Below are 9,778 nucleotides of genomic sequence, written 5' to 3' on the forward strand. Positions count from 1 at the left end.
ATGAAAACGCAGACTGTGATCATGCCTCTTCAGAGTGAGAAAAACTTCATCATACTTCTTGAAGATATTTAGCTGGTGCCATGGGCTGAATGTGTATATCCTCCCAAAATTCATATATTAAAACCCTAATCCCCAATATGATGGTATTTGGAGATGGGGCCTTAGGGAGCTAATTAAGTCGTGAGGGTGGACCTCTCATGATGGGGTTAGTGCCCTTATAGGAAGATACACTCAAGAGCCTTCCCCTCTCTCCATCATGTAACATTAGAGAAGCTGGCTATCTACAAACTAAGAAGAGGGTCCTCACCAGAAACCCCGTTAACTGGTACCTTGATCTTGGGCTTCCCAACACCTAGAACTGTGAGAAATCAATTTCTGCTGTTTAAGCCACGCAGTGTATGGTATCTTGTCATAGTAGCCCAAACTGACTAAGACAGCTGGTGTACAGCACTAATGGGCCTCCGCTATCCTGAGGACATTCAAACAATTCATGAGATAATCCTCTAGGATCATCTGACCACTGAGAAACGTTTTTCTGGTACAGAGGTGAGGAGGTACAGGAGAGGGGCTAATAACAGCTTATGTTGCTGCATGCTTACTATGTACAGGCACTGTTCTCAGTGTTTTCTACTAAACCACTTAATACAATAATCCTATGAAGGAGATACAGCTACTATTTCTGTTTTACAATTAATAAAACTGAGGCATAAAGATAGAATGACCTACTCAAGGTCACACATTAACAAGTGTCAGATCTGGTATTAAGAACCCAAAGTCTATGCTCTCCACCACTGCACTCCAGCCTGTTGCAAACAACAGCATAACCCCCAGAATATCTCACTATGTGGTACCCAAGGCCCTATTTCAAATTCAAAAATTTTTAATTTCCTCTTAATTATTTTGAAATGAAATTTGAAGATCACATAACCTAACTTCACACATACTTTCATGAAAATCTGCATAATGTACTAAATGCTGCATAAGAGAGAAATAAAAGGGAAGTAATTTATCATAAATTAACATTTATTTCCAAAAAATTTTTTGGCTACAATCACACCAGAAGACATAATAAATAGCTGGATGTTAGACCCCCAAACACAGAACGTAGTGGCTACAACACAGGGATACAGACGTGCCACATTGGCAGCTCCAGCATCATGAGCAGCATTGCCATCAATGATAGGATTTTTGAAATGATAAATATCCTTGTTAACGTTCCAGACAAAACCAAAACAATCTCCCCCTTGATTTTCACAATTGTTGTATTACTAGAAAAATCAGTATATGTTAATTCCATGAAAAAAATGCTTGTGTCTGTATGTGCAGTGGAGTTAGGCTTAATTAATTTTTAACAGACTTTATACCTACATGAATGTCTACCTAAAACATTTTAAGGTCAAGCTGAACACAGAAAATTCTTTAGAGGTCAGCATTGCCCTGCACATTGACAGATAGCTAGACCCCACTCCCTAAGCACTAGTAGTTCCCTCTAATCATTGTGACAGCCCCAAATGGCTCTGGATATTATTCCCAAATTGTCTCCTAACTTCAGTGGGCCTCCATCTTTGCCCCATATCTCAAACCTTTGATCGTAGATTCATGACCCCTCAGTTGCTAACCTGATTCCTTATTCCACTGAACCTTTATCTCATTTCCCGATCCCTTCACCATATCCTTCCCTTATTCCCAATTCCATAAAGTACAACTACAGTATTTAAATCTAACAAAAGGAACTGGAGCCACTGAGGCTTTATGAAACCAGAACAAGGAAAAAACCTTAAACCAGCCAGGAGGAAGCGGGAGAAGGGAGGGAAGGGGGAAGGACAAGGAAAGGAGTGGAATAATGGCAGTAAGGGAAGGAATGGAAAGGAGAGAGAAAAGGCCTTTCGCCATCTCACCAGAACACCCAGAGTTCCTGAAGTGACTAGGCTTCAAGGGCAGAGACCACTCCCCAAGGATATGTCCCAAGGAAGGGCAATGGGAGTTCCAGGACCTATGCAGAACATACCACCCAACAGCAGCAGAATACACATTCTTCTCAAGTGCACATGGAACATTCTCCAGCTTAGATCACTTGTTAGGCCACAAAACAAGCCATAACAAATTTAAGGAGACTGTAATCAGCCCCAGCCAATTTGGCTCAGTGGATAGAGCATCGGCCTGTGGGCCAAAGGGTCCTGGGTTCAATTCAGGTCAAGGGCACATACCTTGGTTGCAGGCTCCTCTCCCACCCAGGCCCTGGTTGAGGAACGTGCAAGAGGCAACCAATCAATGTGTGCCTCTCACATGGATGTTTCTCTCTGTCTTTCCCTCTCTATTCCACTCTCCCTAAAAATCAATGGGGGCGGGGGAAGAAGACTGTAATCATATCAACCATCTTTACTGACCACAAGACATAAAACAAGTAATCAATACCAAGAAGAAAACTGGAAAATTCACAAATAGGTGGAGATTCAACAACATGCTCATGAACAATGGGGTCACGGAAGAAATCAAAAGGTAAATAAAAAAATAACTTGAGACAAATAAAACTGGAAATACAACATACCCAAACTTATGGAATACAGCAATAGCACTTCTTGAGGAAAGTTTTTAGTGATAAACACCTACATTTAAAAAAAAAAAAAAGAAAAAAGAAACAGTCTAACTTTACACCTCAAAGGATTAGAAAGAGAAGAGTGAACTGAGCCCAAATTTAGTAGAAGAAAGGCAATAACAAAAAATAAAGCAGAACTAAAGAAAATACTAAAAAAGACAATAGAAGAGATCAGCTAAACTAAGAGCAGGAGGTTTTTCAAAGATAAACTTCACAAACCTTTAGCTAGACCTACAAGGAAAAAAGAGAGAAGATTAAAATAAATAAAATTATAAATTAAAGAGGAGATATTAAACTGATATTACAAAAATAAAGGGTCACCCGGCTGACGTGGCTCAGTGGTTGAGCATCAACCTATGAACCAGTAGGTCACGGTTTGATTCTGGTCAGGGCACATGCTGAGGTTGCAGGCTTGATCCCCAGTAGGGATGTGCAGGAGGCAGCCGATCAATGATTCTCTCTCATTGATGTTTCTCCCTCTCTCCCTTCCTCTCTGAAATCAATAAAAATATATTTTTAAGAAATAAAGGGTCATGAGAAACTACTATGAATAATTACATACCAGCAAATTGAATAATCTAGAAGAAATAGATAAATTTCTAGAAACACATAACTACCAAATATGAATCATGAAAAAATAAAAAATCTGAACATACCAATAATAAGTAAAAAGACAGCATCATTAATCAAAAACCTCCCAACAAAGAAAAACCCAGGACTAGATGTATTGAAGAGAAACTCTACCAATCATTCAAGAAAAGTTAATGCCAATTCTCAAACTGTTCCTAAATTGAACCCTCCCAAACTCTTTTGATGAGGCCAGCATTACCCTGATAACAGAGCTAGATAAGAATATTACAAGAAAACTACAGGCCAGTATTCTTAACAAATATAGATGTAAAAATGCTCAGCAAAATACTAGCAAAACAAATCAAACAGCACATTAAAAAGATCATACACGCCAAGCCGTTGGTGTTTCTCTCTCTCTTCTCTCTCTCTCTCTTTCTCTCTCTCTCTCCCTTCCTCTCTAAAATCAATAAAAAATAATCTTTTAAAAAAGAGCATACACTACAATCAAGCGGAAATTATCCCTAGGATAAAAGGATGATTCAAGCAACGAAAAGCCATCTATCTATAAACACAAATTGTGTAATTTCTCCTTATATTTGCTAGTACCCAAGCTTTTTGGTCATTTATCTGCACCCTCCCAGAGTTATTTCAGATCTTCCTAAAATTTCTTTTGCAATGAATGAATTTATTTAACTTTCTCCCCTAAAGCTCAAAATTATCAGGAATCATAGAGATTTTGATGTATTTTCATTTAGCTCCAGACCCTATATTTAAGAATATTAATAATCTAGACTGGAAGTAAGCAAGAGATGAAGAAACTCTTGTCAAACAAGAAATGGAGGCTAAAAATAAACACTTGGGATGGGAGCACGGTGTTATTCTTTAGGGACATGAAGATGGATGTTGGAAGTACTCTGGGAAGTGACTAAAAGACTGATCTCTAGACTCAGCCTTCCTTGGCTCAAATTCCAACTCCACTGTTTATTTGCTGACTGACCTACAGAAAATTAATTAACCCCTTAGGATTTTTAGTTCCTTATCTACAAATGTATTATATATATATATACATCAGTTCCTCCTCTTTGTGTTGGTATGTGGGTTAAATGGTTTAAAAACAGGCAAAGTGCTTATTATTAATAGCTCGTCTGACTCACAGTTGGTGCTTAATAACTATGATTACGTGGAAGAGAACTTGTACCTTGTGGCCTGAGACCAGCAGAGAGAGTACATAAAGAGGCAGACTCTGGCTCAATTTATGAAATGTTTTAATATAAAACATTTTGTATGTTTTTATTGATTTTAAAGAGAGGAAGGTAGAAGGAGAGAGGAATAGAAACATCAATGATGAGAGAGAATCATTGATAGGCTGCCTCCTGCACATACCCTACTGGGAATCAAACCTCCTGGTTCATGGGTTGACGCTCAACCACTGAGCAACACCAGCAGGACTATGAAATGTTTTAATAATTAACACATACCTGACATGCAATACATGCCCAATAAATATTGAATGAATATGTAATACAAAATAATAAAGAAAGATTTTATAGAATGAAATGGTGAGCCTCGGGATATCATACATTTGTTTTCACTATACCAGCTCAACAATGTGTGATGATTCATTTTATGTCAACTTGACTAGGCCACTGGGTGCCCAGATATCTGGTTCAGCATTATTTCTGGCTGTGTCTGTAAGAGTGTTTTAGGATGAGATTAACATTTTAATTAGTAGACTCCATAAAGCAGATTGCCCTCCCCAACCAACTGTGGCTACCCTGACTGATAGCAGTCCTGGAGGTCACAGAGCTAAAAATCTTGTGATTCAGCCACTACTGGAAAGTAGTAGGAAGACCTCTTTGTGGAAAGCTGCTAGAGAAGGGCCAACGATAAGTGCACAGATGCGCATACAGAGGAGACCAGCAAATATCATGAATAACCACAGTAGTGAGGCAGCTCAGCAAGAAAATGAAAAATCTCCACAAAGCAAACTGGAACACAGGGAAATATCTATACTAATAAAAGGGTAGTATGCTAATTAGACTGGACAATTCCAGACAACCTTCTGCACATCCTTCCTCACAAAGCCAGGCCCGGGCAAAGACGCCCGCCTGCGATCCCAGGTGCCAGTGCCTGCAGCTCAGGAGACAGAGAAAAGCCTCCCGCCCCACAGTCCCGGGTGCCTGCAGCTGGCCTGGGCGAAGCCACCCCCCCATGGTCCCCTGTGGCTGTGGCCTGCCCAGGCAAAGCCGGCCTGGGTCCTGGGTGCCTGTGGCCGGCCAGAGGGAGGGAATCCTGGGTCCCGGGTGCAGGGCCAAGGCAGAGGCGGTTAGGGGCAATCAGTCAGGCAGGCAGAGGTGGTTAGGGGCGATCAGACAGGCAGGCAGGTGAGCGGTTAGGAGTCAGCAGTCCCGGATTGCTAGAGGCATATCCAACTGCCGGTTTAGGCCTGATCCCTGTGGACATCCTCCAAGGGGTCCCAGATTGGAGAGGGTGAAGGCCAGGCTGAGGGTCACCCCCCACCCCCTGCACAAATTTCATGCACCAGGCCTCTAGTGTGATATAAATGACAGAGAGTTCAAGATTGCAACAAGATGCAAAACAATACAGAAAGGCAAAGTTTAGCAAAGCATATAGGACAACCTCCTTTGGGGACATTCCAACAAAGCACAAGCCTTGAAAATCACACTTCTTTCTCCTACCATCCCCTTCTTTCCCCATTCCACCCCTCCTCCATGCATTGGCCCAAATCTAGGACTGCCCGCTCCCCCATTGAGACTTTATTCCTGGTACCATTCTTGGTTACATCCCCTTCCTTGAAATTCACACTGGCAGGACCAGCTTGGGGAATTAGCCTTGGGCAGCCAAGTCCTTCTTCCTGGCACAGATGCCAGCACAACTGTTCACTCAGAGACACCTTTGTGTCCACAGGGTATAAAAGACAAGAGTGTCCTGGACATATCAGTTCTTGGGTTGCACTAGCTGCAAATATGAGGACAATTCTGATTATCTCCCTCCTCAGCTGCTTCTTGCAAGCTTACAATGCCCAAAGTCTTCTCCAAATGTGAGCTGGCCCGCCAGCTGAAAGGCCCCATGGAATGGATGGCTTCCACGGCTACAGCTTGGCAAAACTGTGAGTATGAACTACTCATCCATCCTTTCTGTCTCTGCCCAAAGTGGCCCTCTTCCCCAACCCAGCAAACTCTCCCCAAACCAGCTTTCTCCCACTCCCCTGTCTGCTCTTCTTGTCTCTGTCCCCTCTGCCTTGTAATTCTTATTTGGTTCTCCTTTTCTCTCTTTCCACCAGGAATTATCCTATCATAGATTTTCTTTTGCTTCTCCCACAAATCACCTTCCCACCCACATACGCAAAGCCTAACCTACCTACTTTTAGTTTTGCTGCCATCATCTTTGCTTTCACCTGCATTCTTTTTAGTTCAGGTCATTGGAGCACAATAGGTGTTGCCCTCCCACCCTCTCCTCTGCTCTTTTCTCTGCCAAAAATAACCTACATCTGCTAAGTTTGTCTAAGGTTGTTCTACTAGTGCCACAAGGGAGTTAGATGGGGATCATGAGAATAGAAGGCGAGGCAATGAAAAGGATTGAGAGTCATCTATCACGTTGGTAGGTACACATGAAACTATTTCAACTTCTCTTGAATATCTTCATTTTTCTCCATGCCAAACCTTCTCTTTCTTATTACCCCCAAAGATAGTTTGTCTGGAATTCCTTCCTAGGATTCTCCTCCACTACCTCTCCACCTCTTCTCTTGCATATACCTTGGGGTACAGAGCAAAAGTGCATATACATGGCAAGAATTGGATATTTGGCTGGAAGCTGAGGCTAGAAAGGTTAGACTGTGGAACAGACTGTGATTGATTAATGATTGAGCATTCCAAATATTTAACAAATTGTTATTACATACTTACCATGGCCTCATTATTGCTTAAGCCTGGGAATACATCTGGATTACAAATGACTTCTAACATTGAGGGTCTTGTCGTCTTTGCATTTTAGTCTTAATGGACTTTCCTTTCTGGTAGCTGTGGTAAAGCACAAGTTGAATCTTATTATGGAGCATGCTCCCTTTTTTATCCACACCTTTTGCTCTCTCTGACACAGGGGTCTGCATGGCTGAGCATGAGAGTAGCTTCGACACCCGGGCTTTTAATGGAAGAAACTCCAATGGCAGTAGTGACTATGGGATCTTCCAGATCAACAACAAGTGGTGGTGCAAGGACAACAAGCATCCCTCAAAAAATGCCTGCAACATAATGTGCAGCAGTAAGGACTCTGTCCCCTCTGAGGGCTGGGTGGAGAGGGGCAGATAAAATAAGTGTCAAATTCAATGCACTGCTCCCTAACACCTGACCCTCAGCAGGCACTGTGGGAGCTGAGCACACAAAATAAAAGGGCCCTAAGTAATCTCACACTAAAACAGGATTCCACAGAGACCCTCCTGCTGAAAAGGGGGGAGAGAGTTACACTGACCCTTGACTAAGCCTCACCTTCCTGAGTCCCCATCTCTCAAGACATGCTATGCCATTCCCGACACGGACACCTCTGCATCACCATTCCACAAACCCACATAGCACTCAGGACACACTAAGCAGATGCCTGAAACAAAGGCTCTCTCTAGTCCATCAAGTCCTGGATGCCCTCTGGAGAGAACGGGCTCAAAAACAGATTCTTAGCAAAGGCACCAAGTCCCGGCAAAATGAAAGGGAAACCCCCCGGAAGGGCTCCAGAGATAAAGGGTTTCTGAATCTCAAGGCTGTTTCCTTTGGGACTCTTCAAAAAATGATTAATTACTAAAACAGGAAAAGGGATTTTTTTCCCTCTGCACTCATCCACTTTTCCTTTCAGAACTTCTGGATGATAACATCAGTGACGACATCAACTGTATCAAGAGGGTTGTGAGAGATCCTAACGGGATGTCTGCTTGGTAAGGAGACCGTGAAGGGCAGAGACCAGCCACTCTGCCAGGGATGGGCCCAGACTGTGTCTAGGATGCTGATGTGAGCAGCATCTCTGCTGTCGGATTTTCCCTGGGCTTTGTAAGGAGTCGAGACTGTTCTCCTGAGGTGAAATGAGGCAGAATAATATTGTGATGTTTTCACCCCAGGTATCACTGCAGCACCCACCCACTTGTGTCTCAGGTGGGCAAGCCTTCCCGACCTGGGACTCTCCCACAGCATAAACAGACTCCAGCCTGCAGACCCTGCATACCCTCTCCATCGAGCCCTTAGCAGTGGTTCTCAACCTTCTGGCCCTTTAATACAGTTTCTCATGTTGTGACCCCAACCATAAAATTATTTTCGTTGCTACTTCATAACTGTAATTTTGCTACTGTTATGAATGGTAATGTAAATATCTGATATGCAGGATGGTCTTAGGCGACCCCTGTGAAAGGGTCGTTCGACCGCCAAAGGGGTCGCGACCCACAGGTTGAGAACCACTGCCTTACAGACTTCTGACTCTGACTTTGATCTATGTTTTATTTCTCTATCCTTAGGGTGGCCTGGGTAAATCACTGCAAAAATAAGGATTTGTCCCAATACCTGGCCGGCTGTCAACTGTGAGGCTGTCCTTGAATATGGCTCCTGGAGAAGGTGGCCCAGAAGGCAGGGCAATGCTTCAAGATCCTAGGAAGCTCTGAATGTTCCCCCATCTTTGCCTGCAAAATAAAAATTACTGAAATTCAGCTGTCTTTCAAGTAGCATGTTTAAGGGCTGGGTCGTGATGGAGATTTGCCACATGATATAGACAGCTGGAATCCTGTTCTCTCCAAGCCCACCATATCTCCTCTGGGAAGATACTTGAGGGAAAACCCTTGCCTGAGAAATTCTTAGGGGTTACCCATCTAAGCACACTGACATTTGAATATAGCATTCTAAACGCCAGCTTCTTTGAAATCCATTTAGTAGAGGTGGCTAATATTATTCTCCATAACCATGAAGGAACGTTCAAGATAAAACAGAAGAGAATTGTGGGAGAGATTTGGTTTAGACATGGGGAAGAATTGGCAGAACATCAGGATGATTATGTTGGCTAGAGTAAATGATTAAGCTACTGTAATCGAGTCCCAAAAATATGGTGCTCTCACAAAATAGTCCAAGATAGGTAGAAAAGCTCCCTTGTCCCACACGAGACATTCAGAAACCCAGATTCTTCCCCCTGCGTCTCCACCGCACTCTACAGCGGTGCTACTCCAAGTGTGGTCCGTGGACCAGCAGTATGAGCTTCACTTGGGAGCTAGAAATGCAAATTCTTGGGTCCACTGCAGACCTATTGGATCCTAGTTTTAACCTCTGTTTTATTAAACTCCCTGGGTGATTCTTATGCAGAGAAACATTTGAGAAGCACTGCCCTAGGGTACTATCTTTACCTACTTGGACAGAGCTGGATTGAAGGCACTCCCTACTCCAATTTTCTGGAAGAAGAATAAGTGTGGAGAAACACATGCTATGTTTTAAGGCCTAGGAAAGGCACATGTCACTTCCATTTATACTCCAAATACAGAATTTAATCACATGCCATTCCTAGCTGCAAGGGGGCCTGAGAAACATAGTACCTACATAGGTACTACTTTTGTTCTACTACAGTGGACAACTA

At 42.9% G+C, this 9,778-nt stretch overlaps 1 pseudogene; it reads left to right on the forward strand.

Moving 5' to 3' along the window:
- Positions 1-6,205: 6,205 nt before the first annotated feature.
- LOC102433160 lies at positions 6,206-8,753 on the forward strand (annotated as a pseudogene).
- The last annotated feature ends 1,025 nt before the right edge of the window (positions 8,754-9,778 follow it).

The sequence above is a fragment of the Myotis lucifugus genome, unplaced genomic scaffold (genome assembly GCF_000147115.1).
Source record: "Myotis lucifugus unplaced genomic scaffold, Myoluc2.0 scaffold_91, whole genome shotgun sequence".
NCBI classification, from domain to species: domain Eukaryota; kingdom Metazoa; phylum Chordata; class Mammalia; order Chiroptera; family Vespertilionidae; genus Myotis; species Myotis lucifugus.